At 50.4% G+C, this 25,134-nt stretch overlaps 2 long non-coding RNA genes across 6 annotated transcripts in view; one reads left to right on the top strand and one right to left on the bottom strand.

Moving 5' to 3' along the window:
* The window catches only part of LOC141567529 (uncharacterized), a 277,594-nt gene extending 252,930 nt beyond the window's left edge, over window positions 1-24,664 (bottom strand). Inside the window, exon 1 of one of the 5 annotated variants that reach the window (XR_012490225.1) lies at window positions 24,605-24,664. This is a non-coding gene — a long non-coding RNA (uncharacterized LOC141567529). Of the gene's footprint in view, window positions 1-6,653; window positions 7,123-24,604 lie in introns of those variants that run through there. The other 4 variants (XR_012490229.1, XR_012490227.1, XR_012490226.1 and 1 more) reach the window with 4 other exon arrangements.
* LOC141567530 (uncharacterized) lies at window positions 6,557-10,507 on the top strand. Its single transcript, XR_012490230.1, has 3 exons — window positions 6,557-6,700; window positions 7,661-7,814; window positions 8,689-10,507. It is a non-coding gene; the product is annotated as an uncharacterized LOC141567530 (long non-coding RNA).
* Window positions 24,665-25,134: the final 470 nt, after the last annotated feature.

The following is a 25,134-nucleotide window of genomic DNA, read 5'->3' as shown; positions in this document are numbered from 1 at the left end:
CCCTTTCTCCCCTCATGAATCACTGGGCAGACTATGGGACACTCCGATCGGCCAGTCTGAATGCTGTACCCACCCCCAAAAGGGCAAAGGGAGCAAGCTACCTGATTAGCAGGCCTACCAAAATCACATGGAGAGGCACAGAGTGAGAGTCACTGAAGAAAAATCTGCTGGGCAGACAAAGAACATGATACGATTGGGACTACAATGACATTGAGAATTGGAGACATCACTGTAGGTTGAAATAAATTAGGTGAGAGTAGAGTGTTTCTAAAGTGGTAAAATTAAACGCAACGTTTCACGTGGGGTCTACGATGTGGCAGGCATGTGCTAGGCCTTATCGTACATTGTGAAATGCAACATTCAAGACTTACAAGGGCTGCACGACACATCCCTGCCCACGTCCCCACCTTCAGCTCCTGCCACCCGTACCCCTCCTCCCATCACTGGGTTTACTTCTATTCTTGTTATTTCTTCTTCTTACCTCAGGGCCCTCAGACGCGCTTCTCCTGCTAGGAATTCCCTTCCCAGCTTGTCTTACGTCTCACTCCACTCGCCCTTCCGTTCCCATCACAAATGCCACCTCCTTCGGGAGGCCTCTCCCCTCCTTGAGGAAGCAGCTTGCCCACCCACCGTCTCTCTCACGATACAAGACCCTCCAGGGCAGGGACCGGTCACCACTGTTGCCCAGCCTGAATGCACAGTAGGAAATGGATAAAGATTTCATTCATTCATTTAACAAACGTTTGCTGAGCTCTGTGTGCCGAGCACGATGACATCTGTTTAAAATACTTCAGTGACCAAAACAGTCAAGATTCTCTGCTCGCAGGAAGCTTAAGTAATTTTCAAAGCAATGAATGAGCACATTGAACAGAGACTTGGCAGTTGGGTAACTATGCAGCAAGAAGCTGGACGAGCACTGTGGGTGGAGGGAAAAGCAAGGTAACGTCCCAGAAGACATGATGAAACTAACTTAGTGAGATCCTGTGACCCTCCCCCGAGCCCAACCCCAGTCTCCAGCAGCCCACAGGCTGCAAAGAGCACCTCCACTGCCTCCTGTCACAACCAGGTCTGCAGGTGCGTGACACGGCCTGGCTCCCCACCCACCCTCCTGGGAGCACAAGAGGCGAATCAAGAACCCCTGTGAACAGCACTCTGGAAAAGTCAAGTGCCAGCTGACTGCTGACTCACACTTGACTTTTGCTAAAATCAAGACAATTGCAAGATTGTTCCTGATCCTCTGAAGTATGCCTTGATGGCTCTTGACCCAAAGGAAACTGGCGCTGGGTCTGGGAGGGGAAGATGACACAGGCTCCACGGAGCTCACATAAGGCTTTCACTTCCCCAGAGGCAGTGTCCTAGCCCTTATGGGCTGCACCAAATAAAGGTCCAGTTTGGCTTACTGGTCGTCCACTTGTTTATCAAAGAAACTGCAACTCCTGGTCATTTAGGTGCTTGAAACACTCATTTTAAAGTAATAGTAAACATTCGGTTAAGGTACGCTTTCACCACCCACCCCCAAGACTGGTCCCCTCCCCTCTCTCCATTTTGGAAATAACTACAGTCATGTACCGCATAGCGACATTTCAGTCAGCGTCGGGCCACATATGCAACGGTGGTCCCGTGAGATGATCAGGGAGCTGAATTTCCTGTAAGAAATGAAGGCTATGAGGATGTGCGGTTCAGGAGGAATCGCTCTTCTTCGACGGGAGCAGTATCTGCGGGCTCGGCAGCAGCGCCTCTCGCTCACAGCACCTCAGTGCTGCGCAGTCAGGCAGCCACTGCCCTGTGTGGACACAGAGGAGCCTGTCCCCCCAGCGCCACACACTCAGAGTGCGTGACAGCCCCCGGCTCCCAGGCCCAGCTGATGGTCTCCAGAGTGACGCTGTAATATTAGAGAAGAGACAGAGCCCTTCACACGGCTGTACATTCTCCGTGGAGGACCGGGATCCCGTACAAGGACACGGTCCCAGGAGCTGTCCCACGAGCTGTCCTACGAGCATGAAGGTCCACTCCGCGTTAGTGGAAGCTTCCCGTGGTGGTGTGGAGCCAGCCCGTCCCGCACTTGGGAGCGTTTTCAGGTTGTAGTGATGGGAGCACAGATAGGTTTTACTTCTCCCATCGGCTCAATGCCAGAGAGAGTCCTTCGAGCCACACAGCGTCGATGGAACCAAACACAGATACACAGTCAAATCCTGGCTTGTCAGTTCAACACCCTCTGCATTTAAACATCCTCTTTTTTATGAATCCCCCAAAGTTCCTTAATCTGACCACTGCCCCACATGCCACAGCCACACCACGCTGCCATGGCGATCCCCTGAGCTGCTTTGTCCGTCGTGATTTCTTACCCCTGCTGGTCCTCAGGCCGCCTTTCACTCCCTCCTGACAGGCACTGGTATGCCCGTCTGTGCCTCACCCGGTCAGTTTCCCTCCTTTTGCCCATCGCTCCAGCCCCACCCCGTTCATGAGCAGCACGGACGGCTTCCATGTTCTATTGCTGACCTTGTTGCAGGAAGCAGGGGAGGGCTTGTGGGGCAGTGTTTACAGCGGACGGTTACATCCTAGGCCTAGGCATTCACTCACACTCACTCACTGACCCCCCAGAGCAGTTTCCGGTCCTGCAGGCTCCATTCATGTCAGTGCTCTACACAGGTGGACCACCTTTGATCTTTCATGTATGTTTACTGTACCTTTTCTGTGTTAGATACACAGATACTTCCCTCTGTGTTACAACTGCCTGTAGGACTCAGTGCAGTAACATGCTGTAAAAACTGGTAGCCCAGGTGTGCAGTGGGCTGGCCCAGGTGGCCCAGGGGTGCAGTGGGCTGGCCCAGGTGGCCCAGGGGTGCAGTGGGCTGGCCCAGGTGGCCCAGGTGGGCAGTGGGCTGGACCATCTAGGTGTGTGTGAGTGCCTCTGTGATGTCCGCACAACAACGACATCACCTAAGGATGCATTTCTTACAACATATTCCTGTCATTAAGCCACGCATGACTGTACTTTTCCCAATTTGGTGTATTTTCCTTCCAGACAGTCTCTACGCATTTACATAGATATAAATGGTACTTTAGTCCTTCTTCGTTTTGTTTTATGTAAATGAGTTCATATTGTACTTTCACAAGGCCAGCTAGAGTGTCAAGGGAGCTCACCAGGCTCGGGGACCCACCCCGCCAGGAGGAGTGGAGGTTTTGTGACAGCCCAGGGCATTCAGTCAGGAGCCCAGAGAGGCTTGCACTGCAGCTGGGACAAACTAGCCCAGGGAAAGGCCACTCCACACCCAGCCTGATGAAGCCTCACTGGGCTCAAAAAAGTCAAGGTAAGCCTCAAGTAGCTGACGGTCAGTAACTTAACTGCCAGCACACGTCACAGATCCTTTGAAGGAAGACAACAAAACCCAACAACCAGCAACGTAAGCGTCAGTGTCCAGCATTTAACTGAAAGCTTACTACACACAAGTAAATACGAGACAAAGCAAAAACAGCACAATGTAAACTGTAGAACCCGGTGGTGGGTATAGGCTTAATTTTTTTCATAATGAAATAAATGTTGGAGGAAAAACTACTAGACAAAAAAAACAGAAAATGTGACTAGAATAACTACAATAAAAATCACTCAATAAAATAGATTCAAAAATGACAGTAGTGGAGATAAGCACTTTAAGAGTCTCTCTCTCATTCTATACATATGTAAATGTCATATAAGTGATGTTAAACAGAACTTTTTAAAGTAAAATTTACTTTTTAAAGAATTGCTACAAAACAAAAAGAAATACACTAACACTCCTAATGGGGGGTGGGGGTGGGGTGATGGGTGCAAAGGACAAAAATAACTCACAAAAAAAGGAACATAAAAGTGAGAAACATTTGGGGGAAAAGATCAAGCATGGTTAGTATAAATGATCAAAAAGTAAAATAATATCAAATTAGCAAAGATTTTGAACGCTCTCTGCTCAGTGTTGGAGATGACACAGGGGAACCAGCACACCTGTCCACTGCCAGGGGGAAGGTAACTTTGGGGGCTATGTTTTCTGGCAAGTGAACTTTAGAGAGGTGGCACTTGCCCGAGTAACACAGCTAGTACGTGCTGTTGACTGAGACGCTATATTTAATGCCTGAAGTCACAAAAGTCACAGAGGCTCAGACAGGACGAAACCACACTCTCCTAACGCCAGTTTAATCTCCTCGCTCATTATAACCTTGGTCATGGAGGTGACGTGGGTCACTCTCATGGACGAGAACAAAAGGGACAGTCACGCACCAGGAGGGAGCACCAGGGAGGAAAGCTGTGTCCCCGGAATGATGGCCTCTAAATGGCAGAATGTGGCTGTGTCCTCAATGAGTCCCAGAAGCTGTCTGAAGGGGCTGGGGCCTGTGTGGCACAGGGAGGCACAATAGGAGCATGTCACCCTTAGGTGGCCCTGCAGGTCAGGGACACTGCCATGTCATTGCCGCCTGCTCCTGTTCCCCATCACACCTGAAAGAGCAAGCCCGTGACAGGTGGGGCTGTGAGCCTGTCTCAGACACTCCCTGGGGACCCCCAAACGTAACAGGGCTTGCTACTTGGCAGGAAATCAATATCTGATAGTCTTTAGTGCTTCCAAATGTGGCGACTGAGACAGAGAAGTTAAGTAATTTGCCCAAGGTCACATGGCTAACGAGTAACACACATCAGGCCTGTCAGGCCCCAAAGCCCACGACTTTTTCACCACTCTAATGTTTCCCAAACTTCAGCTACTTGCAAACCACCATCCCAGTTTTATCCATAGCCTTGCATATCCCCTCTACTATTATTTATCTAAAAAAAAAAAAAAAAAGTAATTGACTTTAAATCAAACAACCTTTTGAAGCTTTGGCTTAATTCACAAGTGATAGGTTTTATGGAAAAAAAGAAAGTCATAGGTTTAACGACTTTATTAAAAAGTCATGAGTTTCACATATTTCTAATTCATATTCAAGTAAATCACAACTACTAAATTTGTACAAATGTCCGTCTGGCCTGAAAGTCACCTCCCAAATGACCAGCAGGAGTTGTGACACACCTGGCAGGTAGCCTGGGGCTCCCTCTACATCCACACGATCCTGTGGATAAACCACACTGTTATGGCTCAAACGTGCGGTGGACGGGTTCACAAGAAACCAGAGTGAGGGCCAATGTGCTCACAGCCAGCTCCAAAAGGAAGAGGACGCTCCTGGTGTGGAAACAGCTCCTCGGGCAGAAACAGCCGTCTGCTCAGACAGACGGGCCCAGCCCGACATGAGGACATGGGCTCACAGGTGCTCACAGGCCTTCCTGTGTGGACCAGGAACTCGAATTCCCCCTCCGTGGGGTGGGCTGGGTGTATGACAACTCTCGTCCAGCCCCTTGCCATCCCAGCCTGCCCAAGTCGCCCGCCCCCACTTCTCCCTCCATCTCCTGCTGTTCTGAGTAAGAATAGTTCTGCCTCTGGCTGTGAAGCCTGATAGCCTACAAGAGGTGGCCTCCTGCATCCCTGCTGGGCTTGCAGATACCCTTCAGCCCCAATCCTTCTCTTCCAAAGTGGGAAGGACTAAGCTGCAAGAAGAATCTCTTTCTGCCCCCCCCACACACACACACACACCTCCCTCCTTGCTCCAGTGTGTTTCAGGCCCCTTCCCAGATGGACACACCTGGGAGGTGGGTGGGAGCCATTCTATTTGCAGCTTTTTCTGTCTGTCCAGACTTCTACTTTGAACATCCAAAAAACTAGATCTTAGAGGAGCACTGCCCCCCGCCCCATCCCTTCTGACCCCTCACTCTGCAGTCTCTGACAAGATACCTCAGGAGCCCACAGCACCAGGTAAATCCTCCCCCATCCCCGCCATATGAGCCCCCACCACACTCTCTGACACCTCAGGAGCCAAACATTCAGATAAGGTGCTAGCTTTTCCCCATCTGAACTCGCTACCCGAATTCTCTCTCTGAACTTAGGAACTAAAGCGATTGGATAGCAAGGGACACCATCACACATTAGTGCTGAAGTCAAAATGTCTGTGGACACAACTCCACAGTGACTTTCTCCCATCAGTTCAACAGGATCAATTCTCACAGAGTGTTTCCCAAAGAGAATTCTGGACGGTGCCAGTGCCCCAGAGGCACAGGTTACTACACTCAGGTAACTTTGGGAATGCTGCAGACACCGCCCTTCGGACAGTTTCACAAGGCACATGTGCCAGGCTGAGCTAGACAAACATGGCTGGTGTCTTTGCTGCAAGACTTTACAGAGCTAAATAGATGTGACCACATCCCCTTTGTTCAAGCCCCTGTCAACCTCCTGTGGAACTTGTGTCCTTCAAAACCCTCGTGGAAACGCAGGCTCTGGGTTTTTCCCCAGCACTTTGTCCTGAGACATAAGCCTGCGGCACCCACTCAGCCATAAGGTTCCCTAGTGCAAATCTGCGAGAAGGCACCCTTTCCTCCAGACACACTTTGCATCTCTCTTGGAAAATGGTAATAATGCTGATTTCCTTAGAACCAGGTTCCTTTCAGACCTTAGATGAGACTTTACTGCCATCTAGTGGACAGCTGCCCATACAAAGACACCAATCTGCAGTGTGGTCAGTGGAACCCAGCCCAGCCCAGCCCAGCACGGAAATCCTGCGTACAGGCCAGCCTCCCTTCCCCGCAAAGGACCCCAGCTCACCAGGTCTGGGAGAAGCCCAGGGACCGGAATTTTCAAGAAGCTCATAGGTGAGTCTGCGGCATGGCTCTGGTAAGCGAAAACGTTACCACTGACGCTTTGCACGCAGGCCAGGGTGTGCAGGAAATGGGAGGGTGTGCAGGCACATAACAGGGGCAGCAAGAGAACGCGCTTCTGGAATCTGCTGCCTTAGAGAAAGAGTCTTTTCTAAAAAAATAGATTTTAAAGATTTGGACAAACGTGGGTTTGGGGGGAGAGAGTGTTTGGGTGTGGGGGCCCCATCACTAAGCTCTGAGATGGAATAGAAGAAAAGTTTCCTGGCTCACATTCCTAGGAACTCCACTGGATGCAGTCACCGGGGAAACCGTGATTCTGCACTCACGTGGCACGTTGCCACGTAGCAATGTGACCCAGTGCACTGTCCCTGAGTGGGCTGGGGGCAGGAGGTCTTAGCTCTGTACCTCCTGGTTGGAGTAAGTGACACAGTCTCTGTTAGTCCCATCTCCTCTTCTCTGAAACAGAGAGAGCACTCCTGCCCCACGTACCGCAAAGCAGTGCTTGGCAGACAAAGACGTTAGTGGAGGTAAGAGTGTCTGATAGACTCTAAAATGCTATATAGGTAAGAGCTGAATTTTATTGCTCAAAGATGCAAATAAGTCAGGGCTGATTGAAGATGACAAGGTCACCTTGGTATACGACCCTGTAAAAATCCTTTTCTTGTTGGCAAGTTGATTTAGTGAGCTTTGTTTCCCGAGACCGTGGAAAGATCTTTTTTTCCCTCCTGCCAGAGTCATCTGTCGAAAACGTAAATCTGACCATGCTGCTCCAACTCCTTCTCGCCTTTCAGCGCCCAGATTAAATGTCAGCTCCTCAGAGAGCCCTTTCCTGACCCGCCTCCATCGAGGCTGCCAGTTTCCTCTCCACACAATAGCCAGGCTGCCAGTTTCCTTCACGACACTCACCACATGTCAAATGCTTTACCGTTTCCCTTTCTGTCTCTCTACTCTCAGGAGAAGGCGAGTTCCCTGAAGGAAGGGAAGGCTGTGTCTGTTACTGACCACTGTCTCTAGAAGAGACGAGATCAATGCCGGCGCCTCGTAGGCACTCAGAATGCTCTGCTGAATGAATGAGGTATCTGTCCTCCTGTAGGAAGGCCCTTTGCAGGTCAGTGTCCCCTCTCTATGAAAGTTTGTCCCCCATCCACGCATAGGGATGGGTCCGTAGAAGCCACGTTTGAATGTCACTGGACCAGGGGGCTGAGCTCCAGTCAACCTGGTCTGTGACTTGAATAGAAAAGAGGTACATCAGGAGTTATGGGGCGGCCATGTTTGTCCAAGTGCCTGCCTAGTAGGGAAAGGCAGTCTGTCCAGGAGAGGGGTGGGAGGCAGGGAAGGGGGGGAAGAAGAGGAGGCGGGAGGGGGAGGGGAGGCGGGAGAGGAAGAAGACACTAGGAAACTATGGGGGTTCAAGAGAGTGTCCTGATTTTCCAGATCCTGAGTCCAGGTTCTCGGGAGGCCTGGCTACCAATGGGCCCCGTGAGAGCCACAGCTCCAGAAAATTCCCTTTTGCTCTTAGACCACAGTATAGTGGGTGCTGTTACTGTAACCACATGGGCCTAGACTAAGCCACACTCAGGGCCTCCTTCTCATTCACACACGGACCCCAGGGCCCAGCACAGTGATGACCACGGAGCAGCAGCTCAGCGAACAGCTGTGCATTCATGGAGTTTATCTCTTCACTGCCCAAAAGTCAATTTTTCATTTTCCACTTACACTGTTCCACAAAGTTCCCACCTAACTGTATAGGTCAGATGTCACAAACTGGTTACCCGTGTGTTGAATCAGCCCATAGATTTGTTTTCATTCTCCTTTGGCCTGTCCAGTTTTGGAAGGAAGAGGAGGAGGGAGGGGAGAAAGGGAAGAAGTCACCATTTGAAAACGGAGAGATGTCACATAAAAATTTCCAGCTTCTCTTTAAAAATCAGAACGTTGGAGAGCACTAAACTCTAAAAGCCTTTCTCCTGTTTTCTTTCCGACAGTCCGGGAAGAAGCAATCTGTTCTCTCATCTGGGACAGAGAAAGTCCAAGAGCCAACAATGATCCCAAAGGGAAATGAGGAAGAGCAGACACTTTTCTCTCTCACTGTTTGCCTGCTCCCTCCCGGAGAAAGGGGCCCCCAGGACTATGACCCCTGTCACAGCCACAGCTTCCCCTGGCTGGATCAGCCTGGAAGCTAATCTGCATAGAGCTTTTGGCCTTGCTCACTCAAGAAAGCTGCCAAGACAAATGATGGTGTCAAAAGCAAGCTCATTAAATGTTTACACGGCTCTGAGGCACGACCCTCATTCCTGAGGTGTCAGACCTCTCAGAGACTTCCGGTTTCTGCCTGGGAGCCTCAGGCCTCGGGGACACTGGCGAGGGTGTTGGCTTAGGAGGTGAGGGCAGCACGCACCCATGGCAAAGCTGTTTCCTGCTCCTTACTGTCTCAGGCTGGAAACAAACCCTGAGACAGGACTGCCTGGGAGGCGACACAGGGAAGAGAAGGCAGCTAACAGAGAGCATGGTATCTAACTGGTCACCACTGTGGGTTCACTAGCACAGGAAAATGCTGGGAGACTGTGGGGACGTGCCTCAGAGTCATGGCCCCAGTGACCCCAGATTCAGCCTCCAAACCCCACCTATCATGGCCGAGGGGGCCAAAGGCGGCTCCCGGGGCCACACACTCCAGCCCCTCAGGCCTGTCCAAGGATGGCAGCGGAGGTGCCTTCAGAAACGCGCTCACTAGACCTGGAGCCGGTGGTGCCGGTGGCTGCTCCAACTGCCCCATCCTGCGCCTCTACCTCAGCTTTACAGAACCACCGCTACCATCAGGGAGAACTCAATACCACATGGTGGGGAGTCAGCATATGCAGAACAGGCTGTTTGCCTCGTACAATCATTTTCTTTATTCTGACCAAAATGAAGCCAACTCTTTGTGTGTATTTTAAAAACCACTAGAGAAAAGCCTGACTTGGTAAGTTTGTGTCCTGCTGCCTCCTCGGGCCCCGAGGAGGTTCAGGCTGGACTGATGTTTCTGAAGGAGACACATTAGAAATGGGAGACATAGACCTCTGATTCTGAACCAGCTCTTCTCACCTCTGCCAGGGTCTGCTGAGGACGTGACACACTGAAATCCTGCAGGTTCCGAGGCAAATGGCTTTTCCCACTGCCGCTTTTCCAGGTCCCTCAGCCCACTATGCTTCCTTTGTGGCAGAAAGGCAGAGCCGTAGGGTGGGGTTAATTTCCATCTCCTTCATTCTGTGCTCATGTTGACATCTCACTGTCACTTCAAAGAAGCTCCCCCGATGTTCTGGGTGAGTATTTGGTATTTTCTTTGCCGAGATGCTCAGTTCACCCAGCTGCTGGGGGTGGGTTTCTCCCCACTGCAGGCTTCCAGCCCTTGCACAGTTCTCCTGTCTTCACAGCCACCAGGTCTGTTAGTGACAGAGAGCCAGTCACGAACTCTCATCAGAGCAGAAGGACAGCCCTGGCTGTCACCAAAAGGGCTCTGAGTCCTGGGTCCAGCTCAGCAGACAGCCTCTCGACCCAGGTTCCTAGTCCCCAGCACTCATTCAGTTCGGCAGCCACGTTCAGCCCCTGCTTGTGCCGGGTAAAGCCCTGCAGACAATCAGGAGGCTCCATCTGCCCCTGCAAGCAGGTCACACAAGGGACGACAGAAGGAACGATGGCACGGGCTGATGGATGAGTGAGTGACAGGTCTCTCCGGGAGGAATCAATACAGTTTGGTTACCAAGGAGAGGTGAGCGTGAGGAAGACTCCCAGAGCTCTGGCTCACGGGAAGAGGAGGGGGAGAGACGACGGGAAATGGAGGACAAAGGGAGGGAGCCTGTGGGGCAGGATGGGGTGAGGGGACAACATCAGCTCAAGCGGCCCATTCACTGCCTCCATTCAAGGGGTGTCTGCATAACAGGAAATCATGCAAAGTCTTTGTCTTTATGGAGCTGATATTCTATTAGAAGAAGACAGAAAACAAACAAGGATACTAATAAACTTGATGTTTTCACAGACTAAATACTAAATTTGGTTGTCTTCGCGGCGACATGAGCAGGGGAGTAATGAGGGGAGTGCTGTACATATCTGTGGCCGTTTCTATTAGAATCACCTGGGAAGGTCTGTAAAGCCAAGCCAGTGTCTAAGGATCTGTTATATACAACACCAAAAACACAAGCAATGAAAAAAAAGCTTGATAAATTGGACTTCATCGAGGGTAAAGTTTTTTCACTTTATTTATTTTTTTTTAAAAAAAGATTTTATTGGGGAAGGGGAACAGGACTTTATTGGGGAACAGTGTGTACTTCCAGGACATTTTTCCAAGTCAAGTTGTTGTCCTTTCAATCTTAATTGTGGAGGGCGCAGCTCAGCTCCAGGTCCAGTTGCCATTGCTAGTTGCAGGGGGCACAGCCCACCATCCCTTGGGGGACTCGAGGAATTGAACTGGCAACCTTGTGGTTGAGAGCCCACTGGCCCATGTGGGAATCGAACCGGCAGCCTTTGGAGTAAGGAGCATGGAGCTCTAACCACCTGAGCCACCAGGCAGGCCCCAAGTTTTTAACTTTAAAAGGTTTTGTCAAGAAAGTGAAAATGCAACTCATAGAATGGGAGAAGATATCTGCAAGTCATGTGTACCTGATAAGGGACTCAGATCCAGAACATGTAAAGAGCCCTTACAACTCACTAATAAGAACACAAATTTTGAAAAGGACAAAGTATGTGCTCGCTTCGGCAGCACATATACTAAAATTGGAACGAAAAGGACAAAGTATGCGAATAGACATTTCTCCAAAGAAGATATACAAGCGGCCAGTAAGCACATGAAAAGATGCTCGGCATCACTAATCATGAAGGAAATGCACGTCAGAATCACAGTGAGATCCCACCTCATATCCACTGGAACTCCTATCAGCAGAGAGAGAGACAAAAACAAGTGTTGGTGAGGCTGTGCGGAAACAGGCAGCCTCAAACACTGCGGACAGAAACGGAAAGGCGTGAGCTGCTTTGGAAAAGTTTAACTATTAAACATGGAGTTACCAAACGGCCCAGAAACTCCACTCCTAGACATCTACCCAAGAGAAATGAAATCCTATGTCCACACAAGGACCTACACGAATGTTCATAGCAGTGTGATTCCTAACAGCCACAAAGTGAGAACAACCCAAATGCCGAGCAATAGATGAACCAATACACAAAACGTGGTGCGTCCATGTGCTACATTATTCAGCAATATAACAGGATGAAATACCGACACACGCTAGAACACAGATGCACCTAGAAAACATACTAAGGCAAAGAAGTCAGTCACAAAGGGCCACATAGTAGACAATTCCATTGATAAGAGGTCAAGAATAGACAAATCTATAAAGACAGAAGGTAGATCAATATTTGCGAGGGCTAGAATGGAGGCGGGGGGGATGGGGAATTAATAGTTAAGAGATTTATTTTTGAGATGATGAAAATGTCTTAACATTAGATTATGGTGATGCTTATACAACTCTGTAAACTCATACATACTAATTGAATTGTACACTTTAAATGAGTGAATTTTATGGCACATAAAGTCTAGCTTAATAAAGGCATTAAAGAACTCAAACAATAAAGTGTGCATAGGTAGAAGTATATGTATGTACGTACGTATGTATGAGTGCCTAGGCCAGTGGTTCCCAAACTTGGCTGCTCATTAGAATCTCCTTGAAATGCCCAAGTCACATCCCATGCTGATTAAATCAGAATGTCTGCTGGGGGTGGCAGTCTCCAGGTACTTCTAATGTGCAGCCATGTTTGGGAACCAATGGCCCAGCCCCCCACACACAAAGACTCGGACCTAACTGGTTAGCGAGAAGTTGGCGGTTGGTCATTTTAAGGCTCTCAGGTGATTCTGGTAGGCTGGGGGCTGGGTGGAAAAGGCAAAAGGGATTAAGTACAAATTTCCAGTTATAAAAAGTCACGGGGATGTGAAGGACAGCACAGGGAATGGTGTCCATAACACTGTAATTACTGTGTGTGGTGTCAGGCGGGTACTCGACGTATCGGAGGTCACTTCACAAGTTACATAAATGTCTAACCACTATACTGTACACCGGAAACTCACATAATAGTGTATGTCAACTTTAACTGAAAATAAATTTTTAAAACATCTTTTTAACTCAAAAAAAAAAAAAAAACAGGCGTGGTGTGTTCAAAGACCAGGAAGCAAAGGCCCGAGTGAGTAATTCCGGCAAAAACTGGTCTGTCAAGTAAGAGAAGGTAGATCTGAGGAGGGAAATATCTGGCACCATGAAGGGAGGAAAGGTCTCAAGTGAGCCCTCCACCTTTATTGCGGAATGCTCTGCTCGGCACAAAAGCAAGCAAGAAAAGCACTTTCCTTGGGGTGCAAAAGAACAGTCTTGCGGGTCACACAGCAGCCTCCCAGCCCCCATGCCACGGGACCCTCCCCACACCTCGAGGTGTGACACTCCGATTCTGAAATCAAGAACAGGCCGAGGGGGGCTAGTGTGTCAAGAAGCAGCTGGTGGTTTTGCTCAACCAAAGACAGCAAGTAAAAACTCAGAATTCTCGTAGACCAGAAAGAACATTAAAATGGAAAGTCTTTATTCTCTGTGAGCATTCCTAAGCTGTCAACCTAAAGCTCATGCCTGCATTTCTGAGTGTTTTCCCTTCATCTAAAAAGCACCAAGAAGAGAGAGAGTATATAGTCTTTTAAAAAAAAAAATTTTTTTTTTAATTTTGAAAAGGTCACGTCTCAAAATAGCCTTGAATATTTCATAGCTTTAAAGTAAGGGAGCTGCCTCAAAGGAAAGCTCAGCGCCATCTGCCTCTTGTCTTGGCTTTCAGCTTGGGCTTCTCAGAGGACAGACTTCATTAAATAAACAGCAAAGAGGCTTTGCCTCTGTGAGGAGGTGGCACGTGCTCACGGGTGGTCCCCGGAGAGTGGGGCAGAAGGGGACAGCAGAGCGGTCAGGACTCCAGCCCGCTGTCCCCAGGAGACTGAGAACGGGAGCTGAGCAAGCCATGCAGTGCTCTGAAATCGGTTCCCTTGTTAGCGTTGAGATAAGGTGCCCCGCTGGTCCCTCCTGGGGCACAAACTCTTCATGGCACGGCGGGGCTCTGAGACACCGGGGAGCATCCCCGATGGCGAGGCTCTGAGACACCAGGGAGCATCCCCGATGGCGAGGCTCTGAGACACCGGGGAGCATCCCGATGGCGGGGCTCTGAGACACCGGGGAGCATCCCGATGGCGGGGCTCTGAGACACCGGGGAGCATCCCCGATGGCGGGGCTCTGAGACACCGGGGAGCATCCCGATGGCGGGGCGTGTTCAGAACAGGGCACAGAGACCCAAAGGAACAGGGCCCCGCTCTTGGCGACAATGATTCTTTCCAGATGCTGACAAGAGACTCAGTGAGACTCCGTCCACTCTTCTCCCTCATGGAAACCGTCCAACATCAAGACGATTTCTAGGAGTGATAATTAGGAGGCATGCGAAGCGTCTCAGGATTAGTGGAAGCTTAGCAGCAGCTTCCATGGTTTTAACCTGAGGCAACAGCCATCGTCTCATTTGACAAGAACATTTTTGCCCTGCTGACTGGCAGACCTGGGCCTCAGGAAACACCTCAGCAAAGGAGCCAGCCCCGCGATCACCACCACAACCAGTGAGCATGTGCACATTCCCTCCAATGCGTCCGTGTCACTAACTCCTGCTGAAAATAAAACAGTATTTTAATAAGCTGCATAGCCCGCCGTTGTCTCCCCAGCAAGAAATGCCACTCCCACGTCCAGCTCGGGCAGGGCTGGGCCGCCCGCTCTGCCCACGGACTGTGCCAGCCTGATCAGAAGGCCTGCGTCGTGACTGACGTGATCTCCTCCTGGGCAGAAACCAATTTCAGCGAGAACTTTGTAATGTGGAGACTCAAGGGTATAAGATGCACTATGGGAATCATTGTCCCCCTGCAAATCACAGGCTCGTCATTTAAGAGAGTTAGTATCACTGAAAAGTCCGGCTTCTCCCTTTTTTTTCCATTCTGAGAACTGCCATGTTCATGCTCTCAGAACAGAGGCTTAGAAATGAGAATAATGGCCTGTACTTCAGAAAAACAAACCCACTGTTCATTACATAGAAGCGGAAGAATTATGCCAGAGAGCAAATCCTTATTTATTATTCAGCATGCCCTCCAGTGTTCAGGCAGCACTGTGTGACTGGTACATAGTACGTGTTCAATAAATGGAAGGAAGGAAGGAAGGAAGGAAGGAAGGAAGGAAGGAAGGAAGGAAGGAAGGAAGGAAGGAGGGAGGGAAAAAGAGGGAGGGAAGGAGAAGGGGAGGGAAGGGACAAATGCACAGGCGAAAACGCCATGGCAGAAATTCCAAGACCCTGTAGATTATCTTTAGCAAATACCAGCGTACCTAACATGACACAGTATTTAAGTCACAATTTTTCCATGACGCACTGGAGGCAAAGGCCATAATGGGTGAGGAGAGAGACGCAGGTAACAAATGTGTAGAAGAACTGCTTCAGAGGCCAGGCTCTTGAACCAGAGTCGTGCTGAGTCCCGGTTTTTCTTACCAGCTGTGCAACAACAGGCAAAACTATTTCATCTCTCTGAGTCTCACTGTCCTCACTGACAAAACAGGGGTTCTCACCATTTGGGGAAATACAATGAGTTCACTCAGGCCCGTTCCTCAGCGGCAAAGAGTAGAAAACTCAGTACTCCATCCCCTTGCCCCTAAAGGGCAAGTAACCTCCTTGCCCTTTAGAGGCCAGCTGTCACCTGGGGAACAGTGGGGGTGGCTTCCCGGGGGAGCTGCTGCCTTCCTGACAAAGGACCGTGTTGGATTGGTCTCTAACAGTGAGCCTCCTGAGGGCCGAGCCACATGTCCTCAGCCCTGAGACCCCAGCAGGCCAGGCCCAGGGCTAGGAGTGTGTCTGGTCTTCTTGGAAGACCCAACCTGACATCAAGCATGGCCTGTGCGTTTGTCCCGGTCACCTTTAAATACAGAGGCCGAAAAGTAATCTGCGTGGTGGGCTCTGCGTGGAGGTGTGAGCGAGGGCGATACGAATGCAATCCTGACCAAGTGGGAGGTAATGAGTGAAGGGGGTTTGATGAGCATGTCTGCCAAGGGTGGAAACAGAACAATTTGTCCAGCACTCCACCACAGCACATCAATGGGTTTAAAAACTAGTTGGATCTACTTAACGAGTTTTTGTTTTTAATTTCAAATTCGACCACCATCTCGAGGCCCCGTGGGCATGCGCTCATGAGGTAAACTACACGCAGTATTCGCGGCTGCCATGAAACAGCGTAAGAGCAGGGGCGCGACTCCCTCAGAAGTACCGCTGGCTCCCTGGCTCGCGTTTAGCGAGCTCCCACAGGATGGATGCAACCACAGTGTGGACCATTTCTCCTCTGGATGCCCAGGGTCAAGGTAACGCCCCCACCCGACTGGTGTCCTCCCTCCAAGCTGGCATTTCTTCCCCCAGAACCTTCGCACACAGATTTCCAATCTCCATTGGGCCTCATATCTTGGGCAGAATTGTGAACTAAGATTTAGAGCCCGAGGAAAGAGAGTGAGCACTTCACAGCTTACCAAGTGGTTCCAACAGATACTATCTCACTTGATGGATAGAACACAACACAAATGTAAGGTTTGTGCTTTTTTAATTAGCAATGACTGTTCATTTGGGTCCCGGGAGATGAGCAAGTGCTTACATATTAAGCAACAGTAGAACATTCTCTCCAAGGAGCCCTGACAACTGAACATGTGTGTTCTGTCCCCCAAAACCCAGCGTTAAGAAGGAGTGACATGGAAGAAAAGCACCGCACAAAATCTCTGCTGTTGGGCTTCCTGGTGAGTCCCCACTGTTACTCCACTAACAGATGTTCACGCGTGGGACCAACGCTTTACACTGAGAGCGGGCGGTCAGCCTGCGGACACCTTTGGCCCCCACACACCTTTCTAATGCCTGCACAGCCCCGAGATGCACACACTGGTTCTGAAGAAGCCAGCTGGTTCACTGTGGAGCTTTCTCAATAACCAGTATATCAAATCACTTGCGAGAAAATCGGAGTAGCGTAGATCAACCGAGGATCTCTGTGACACTTTTAAGCCCCGATGTCAGCACGGCAAATACAAGCTAGATTGTCAAGTGCTTTCCAAGAACACTTTAGTGCTTTGCTCTCATGAACTCTTGACAGTCTGATGACTAAGATGAAAACAAGCCGTTTGTTTGCAGGAATTACATGAGGGCCTGGAAGGGACCCTTCCAGCAAGCAGTCCTGTCAACCCTCCGAGCAGCAGGCAGGGTTGGCACAGAATGTGATGCCCGCTGGCCTCCAGGAGCTCAGACACCACTGGGGGTCCCACTCGTGACCCCATGGCACCGGGCATTCCCATGCCCCCCTGCCCAACTTACCAGGGCCAGACTGCACCCCTTTGCTGAAGGGCTCCCTCGTGGCACAGGACCCTATCCCTCCCACATAGGTGGCAGCCAAAATCTGGGGACCTGTCTCAGAAGCAACTATCCACCAGCGACTAATGTGCTTGATGGGCATGTACCCCAGTCCCAACTGCCTCTCAGAGTCCCAGCAAGATTAACTCGATCACTCACTCTTGTCGGCTGGTCCCCCTTTCCTGACTCACAGCCACACGGCCCTATAGGTGCTTCCTGGGTTCACCTCCCAAGCAAACGGCTTGCACTCAAACCCTTGCCTTGGCTCTACTTCTGGGGAACTCAGTCTAGGACACCGCAATCCTTACTGAGGTTTCGGACACATGGCACGTCTCCCATGCTGGAGAGGGAACACCCCAACGTCATCAGCTTTCCCAGAGACTCTGATCCAGCTGTGGTCACTGTGAATACGTGTGATCTGATCTTAGACATGAAACCAAGGGTTAGTTGGTGGCTTCACACCACACAGCAGAAGTCACCCCATCCAGTTTCCAGATGTGGCTCCACGGGGCAGGGTATACATACGGGGTGAGAGGGAGAGGGAGGGTGACACGTTTTCTATTTGTCTCTTTCTACAAGCAGCGTCCCTTGTCTCCTCCGCAGGCTTAGAGAGAAAATCAGGAGGGGTGAGAAGATCTCGCAATCACAGAGCTGTGAGCCACGATGGACTCGTAAAGCTCCCACGAGCCCCATGTGTGAGAATAAAAGAAACCTGCGCCTTTGATGGTGACAAGACACCAGCGCCTGTAGAGGAGCCTCCTCAGTAAATTCAGTGTCCGCAATTCTCACTGTGAGAAGGTAAACAGCATCCTTATTTCATGGGTTGGGATTCATTGTCTTATCTTTCAGAATGCTACATCAATATCAACGTAATGACCAGGCCCTGACGGTCCATCACATGGCCCTGTGCTGAGATGGGGGTACAGAGCCAGGATAAATGGCAGAGCCGTAGCCTGTGGGAGGCAGACACGTAAATAGGGAACATGGTGCGAAATGGCTAGAGCGATGAAGCAATGCACCCAGAAACTACGGGGGTACTGATCCTGCCAGTGAGGTCGGCGGAGGCGTCCAGAAGTAAGTGACAACAGAACTGAGTCTGAGGTAGACAGAGTTAGCGGGGAAGGGGCGTGACGAGGGCACAGGGCATGCCTGGCAGGACAGCACGAGAAAGGCGTGGAATCAAGAAAAACAAGCACAGGCCTAAAGAATACCATTTCGTCTCAAACAGCTGAAAGAATGTTGCTGCTTTAATACAAGTGATCACCTGTTTTAATGTAAGTACCTTGAACTTGAACCATTTGAGTTCGCAAGTAGAGGACAACACTCAACAGCCAGCCGTACCTTCTGTCCTTGAGCTTCAGGGGAGCCTCCCCAGGGCTCAGAGATGTGAGATGCAGTGAGAGGGGAGCGTGGGGAAAGGTGGGGAGACAGATGGAGTAAAGTGAAGGGGGAGGCAGGCGAGGGCGGGGGGGGGGGGGAGGGGGGGGGACGGCCACAGAACACGCCACTCAGTTTTTCTTGATGAGGTGCTTTGGGTGGGGAGCATCACAGAACATCCCTGAGTCATAAGAACCCGACTGAGAAGAGGTCCAGTTGCCTGGTGCCCTCAGTGCCAGCTGTGAGGGCACTGTCCCCGCTTCCTTCTCTGTCTCTGTCTCCATCCCTATCTCCCCTCTTCATGTAACATGAAGACAGTCAGACATTTTGTCACTGAGTTGTGTCCCTGGATAAGCCACAAAGTGGACGCTCTAGGGCTTGTCATTAAATCCCCACAACTGCCTCCGAATTATCGAATTATCGCAGGTTCTAAACCATGGAGGTAACCACCCTCACTGGCTTATCATGGTGACCGCAATTTAGTCTTGATGGCAAATGAAGTGAAACAGGGCTTTAAGACATTTCCAAAGAAAGAAGTAGGAAAAGGAAAACAATAAAATTAATTAGCTCTAAATCAGTCTCATCTCCTACTGAGGTTTGCGAAGGAAAAGAACGACTGAGGCATCCCCTTGCACCAAACTCAGTGCCCCCCGCCGCCCCCCGCTCAAGCAACTGACCTGTCCTTGTCACCAGAAGCCGCCACCATCTCAGGAAGGCCTCGCCCACAGTGTTACGCCTCATTCCCGTTCGGCGGAGACCCAGCCTCGGGAGTCACCTCAAAGTAACTGACCGTTCTCAAGCTCCAAGGCATCCGTGAGCCCAGGAAAACCAGGTTTGCGCTTGACGGCTGCTTTTACGGAAGACAGAGATGCTACTACACATCCCATTTTTTTAAATGACAGTAATTTTGGCAACTTTGCCCCTTAGCAACACATGAAAATGAATGGATGATGTGAATGCCGAAAACATAAATGTCAACATTGAAATAAGGAAAGTGAACCACAAGTTGAATAGTAAAGGGGAGAGACCGTGTTTTGTTTTCCTTTGAGCAAAAGAGATTATCCCCAGCCTCAGAATTCTTCCAATATTTGTGAGGATGGCAGGAAACAACCGACACATAACCTCGCACCGTGCGGCCCGTGAGGCTGCAAGTCTGGGCTTGGAGGGGGACGGGGTGTGGGGAGAGAAATGGCAGGAGCCAGCGTGTCCCCCAGGATGAGCTGGGCATTTATAAACAGGGCACTTTACAGTTTACACACAACTTCCATTTAACCCCCCACGAGGCAAGCGAAGTCTTCTGTTCTTCTCCCCACTTTACAGGTGGACTGTGAAGCTGAGAGGCCCAAGGCTGGCCAGCATACGAACAAGTCTGGAACTTGAAACCACGGCCTCTAGGTCCAGACCCGAACTCTTTCCCCAAAAGCTATGAACCAAAGGCCCTGGGGGTGACAATGACCCCTGCATGTGGTGCGTGCCTGCTACCTCTTAAAGGAACAGAAACCCACAAAAGAATGAGGAGTGAATCCTACCCCACCGTTCCCACGCACCTGGCCACGCTGGGTCTCTGCCCTCTGCCCACTCCCTCGTCCCTAAAACTCCAGCTTCTCACTGGCCATGCCCGAGAGAACCGCTGCGCCTGCACAGGAAAGCTCTCCTTCGCAGCAGGAAAAAGGCCTTCCAGGGCCCGAGTCTGAAATCCACTTTGTGAAAATTCAGAATTGAAAGGCTTGTTTCATTTGCATCTTTTGAAAAGGTCTGTGAACACACATTAGACCTAGGTTTATGTCCAAAATGCCTTTAGATTTTAACATTTACAACACAAAATGATTCTGTGTTTCATTGACAGAACTGGAATCATTTCTGCTCTCTGAACCCAATTCAGCACTTCCATTTTGTTGCCTTCTACTACACACAAGCATGTGTGCTGCACATGCAAACATGCATGCACATACATGCACACTCTCCCGCCGTGTCATGGACCGGCTGAGCCAGCCAACGCAGGCAGAGGGAGGCAATAAGCATGAGCTGTGCAAGCCGCTCCGTCTGAATCTGCACCAGTTAATTCTAACTGCTCGCCTCCCTCCCCCTCACTGTGTGCTGACACTGGACTTTTGGAGACGCCACGCTGAGGCATCACTGTGCCACAAGTTTCCGGGAGAGAGGGCAGCATAAGGTCACCTATAGCATTAATCCTCTCCCACGACAGCCAGGCCAAAAGTCCGGACTCTTGAATGCCTCCAGTAACAAAGAAGTCACTACCTCCCAAAGTAATCTGGTGCTTTTTCTCATGTGTCCTGACATCATGCTGGTCAGGCAGCTCGAGTTCTGGTCCTGGCCCGGGCCCCACCCCCTGGTGACCTTGAACACATCAGCTTCAGGTTTCTCATGAGGAAACTGGAGCAAATGATCTTCCCAATCAAGACATTTTGACAATTCGGGAACTATTAAAATACTCTTCCTTATTTTGAGCCCAAAGTCTCCTTTCCTAGAGTGCCTACACCTGGTCACGTTCTGCCCTGTGCGGTTACACCTGCTTCTTCGTGCCACACCTTCTCCTCCAGGCTAAACGTGCCCTCTCTCTGCGGGGCTCAGTCCGGGGTACTTCTTGTGCTCCCCACACATCCACCTGGCCCAGCTTTGACTCCAACTCTTGCTGTGGCGACTAGCTTTGGGAAGGTGTCGCCTGAGGGCTCACCTATGCATGCCATCCTGGACCAGGGTGACCAACCATCCAGGTGTTCCGAGGATTGAGGGGGTTCCCAGAATGCGGAATTTTCAGTTTGAAAATTGGGACAGTCCCAGGCAAATTGGGACAAGATGGTCACCTTAGGCTGAACGTAGGAGGGCCTTATCACCCAAGAGCCAGCCTCAGCCACGGGGACTCAAGGAGCCAGTGGCTGACACCCCCTCTCATGGCGCTGGACAGACCTGCTGAGGTGCACTCCCCTGAGCCGTCCCTCAGAGGGTCCTGGGAGGGTTTGGCCCCAGTGGCCCCCAGTGGTGGTCAACCTGATTACCCCCCAAGTTGAGAAGGCTTTCCTTCTTTCCTGTCTTGCTCTCCTCGGTCCCCACACTCCCATTCCTTGCGATCACTTCCCACCAAACTGACTGACACACAAGAGCCCTCTCTCAGGCTCTGCTTTGGGGAGGGGCCCCAGGCTCAGGCAGGTACCGGCAATTTTGGTTAATGACAATGTCACAGGCACTGCCCTCTGTAGATACCGGACTGCGGTTCTAGGGTCCACGTAGAGGGCGAAGACCACAGAGGGGTCCTAGGCTTCCCCACAGCTCCTCAGCATTCTTGCTGCTACTCCGCCCTGCCAGGTGACTGCAACAAAGAACTCCTGCAGTCGTTGGTTCACTTCCTCAAAATATGGGATTTGGAGGCTGTGTCTTGGAGACACACAGGGGAGCTTGTCTCTGATCAAAATCAAATCAAAACACCTCCTGTGGAGGCATAGCAGGAATTTTATTTCCTGACACTATTTCTCCCATCCGAATTCAATTTCAGAAATGAAATTCAAGTAGATGTAGGTGTAAGAACTGAGAATAACCTGACTCGTATTCCTAAATGTTAAAAAATTTAAGGAAAAACATATCAATAGAAAAGTGAGAGAAACTCACTAAACTTTTACACACATTCTGAATCAAATTAAGCTTTTCTGCGGCAGAACGAGAACACAAGGTAACAGTATGTCTCAATTATCAAGCGCTTCTGCCTCTGCAGTCCTCTACGTACATCATCTCACTCTGTCCCTTGGAACAGCCCCGTGGGTTACGTTTGCCCTCGTTCGCCCCATTCTAAAGCTGGGGAAATCGAACCTCAGGAAGACTAGGTCACTCAACCCAGGTCACACCACAGCAATTTGCAGAGCTGAGGTGCAAACCCAGCCCTGATTTACAGTGTTTGCCAGTTTCCAGGGTGTCACCACAGCCACCATTCTGAGCTACCAACACGAGTTCTCTGAACACATAGCAGGGAAACACCACACACAAGCCATGTAAGCCGATTCCAGCACACCACTGGGCTGGTCCAGAAAAAAAAATGAGGCGAGAGGGGGAGACAAAGGAGGGCAATTTAGGAGGTGCGGTCAAAGAGGCAGGCAGCGGCAGACCTCAGATCTCGGAAGGAGTTTCATTATGATGGGAAGCCTTTTGGAGGATTTTTAAACACAGCAGTGACACTCCTGCTCCCTTTCTGCCTTCTTGATGTTTCCCTCGGGAGGAGGGGGGAGGAGAGTAAGGAGAAACATGAATGCCTCTCCTAGTTTCATGCGTTAGCCATGGAGATGCCGCAGTGTGTCACCTCCTACCTGCTAAGGCTCCCCAACAAATACCACGCTGTATCATTTTCTTTCAGTAGCAAGCAATTTTCCTTTTTCTGTTTTTTGAAAGAAGGCAAGTAAATTCATTCTTTTAAGACTATACAGAAACAGAACTGTTACATAAAATTGTTTTAAAATATGCTGTGCTCTTTGGAACTGTTAAAAATGATCACAGAGGTAGTTTCATGCTTTTTAAAGAGCAACTGCTGTCAGCAATAGCTGGTTGGAGCTGGTCATCGGAGCCACTGGAAGAGAAAGCCAGCTGCCCAAAGGGGCTGACTTAGCTGACCCCAGCCCCAGAGCTGGGGGCACACCTTGGGAAAGGCAGACCTGTTGCAAATGCTGTGGGGAGCCCCTTAGCCTCAGTGGTTCATCCCACTTGATCAGGTGGGTTACTGGCTCAGAGATGGGGGGTGGGGGTGGGGGGGGCAAGGCAGCCACACCTGCTCTTTTGAGTTTCACTCTAAACTGGATCTAGAGCTGCAGCCATAGAAATGCCCTTTCCCAAGCTGCCTTGCACGTCCTTCCCTAAACTATATGAGCTCCTCAAGGAAAGGGGCCACGTGTTATTCATTTCTGAATCTTCCACAGTACACACTGGGCGTCTGGTAAATAACAGGTGTTCACTAAATGCCCATTTACTCGCAAGCAAATGTTACTAGCTAGTTCCTATGTGGCCCATGCTGGCTTAACTGCCAGCGACTCAGAGATAAACAAGACACACACCATTATCAAATGAACAGAAGAAGGGTAAGAGCTAGCGCAAGAGAGACAGAGACAGACATAAAAGGAGGAATTATCTCAGAGAGTTCTTCAAAAGCATGCCATGGTTAACAGTCTCACAAAAAGACAAACAGAGAAAGGGACACAGAGATAGACATATAAGAGTAAGTGCTCAAATACAAGAGTTAATGAAGAGGTCATGGCCGGGGAAAGGGAATAGTAACGGTTGGTCTAAAATCTATGCAGGATAATGTCATCTTAGCTGTGCTTAATGTTGTAGAAACCCCACCGCCTAAATCGTGTGTAAGAGCAACCCCAGGATGACCTCCAGCAAGCTTCCTGGCCACCCTCCACAGCTTGGGAGCACCAAGGTTGCCACCAACCTGTAAGAATCTGAGGACCCAAAATGCCACCAAGGCCCCAGGTGACCCCGAGGAGGGTCTATGGGATGAGGCACTAAATGGAGTCCTGGGCTAAGCCTGCCTCCCAGTGGCCCTCACGGTGGTCACTGCCCCCGTTTCTGAAGTCATCACTGGAATGGCTGCAGCACCCGCGGCTGCACACTGCACACACAGGCTGCAGAGCCATCAAGCTGGCTTCCCGACTTGTGGAATAAAAGCTCTTCTATTCTAGTAGGAAAGACCAAGCAGGATACCGTGAAACTGCCCCAGACCCCCGACTCTTGACCAACAGAACAAATCAAAAACAACACATCACATCCTGAAAAGAAGGATGGAGACTAGTGCCACCTGGCAGACTTGAAGGGGGCAGAAGCAGTGGTCTCCGCTTAACTCCCAAGTGTGGCTCCTGCAACAACAAGAGGGGGCACAGCCGATGACAGCAACAGACCACACGTTTAACCAAGCAGGGGCCCTCACTGCAGCTGTGCTGGACGTGGTGACACGTAACATGTAGAATGCAGCTACTGATTTGGCCAATGCACTATGTTAACAGCCGTCATGAAGGAGGCTCAGGAGCAGCCAGCATTCTCACAGGATGGCCCCCAGCAGACACCCACAGTGTAACTCACCACAGACAGCACTAGCTAATCCTGTTTTCTGCTGCGATCGGGTCTGAAGGGACAGCCCACGGATCACCACACTGGGCCACTGTATGATGACATCATAATTATTGGACCTAGTGAGCGAGAATGGCAAATGTTCTAGACACCTCATCAAGGCATGTGATCTGGAAGGCAGGAGACAAAAATTCAAGGGCCTGCTATTTTGGTGAAGTTCGTTTGGTCCAGTGGTCTGAGGCATTCTGAAATATCACCTCAAAAGCAAAGGGCGAGAACCTTGATCTTTCTACCACTGAGAACGAAGTACAATGACTGGAGATCTCTTCAGGCTCTGGACTAACATCCACCACACTCTGCATTACTGCTGTGACCCATTCACTGGGCAACATGGCCACGTACCAGTTCTGAGCGAGCCCAGAGCACAAAGGGATCTGCAGGAGGTTTGGCCTGTGGAATACGCAGCCTGCTGGAGCCACGTCACCTGGCAGAACCCAGGGCACCCCAGGTGTCTGTGGTAGGAAAAGACGTTGTGTGCAGGG

The sequence above is a fragment of the Rhinolophus sinicus genome, linkage group LG11, assembly GCF_036562045.2.
Source record: "Rhinolophus sinicus isolate RSC01 linkage group LG11, ASM3656204v1, whole genome shotgun sequence".
NCBI classification, from domain to species: Eukaryota; Metazoa; Chordata; class Mammalia; order Chiroptera; family Rhinolophidae; genus Rhinolophus; species Rhinolophus sinicus.
The sequence above is the reverse complement of the archived record's forward strand: the minus strand, read 5'-3'. Positions and strand labels throughout refer to the sequence as shown.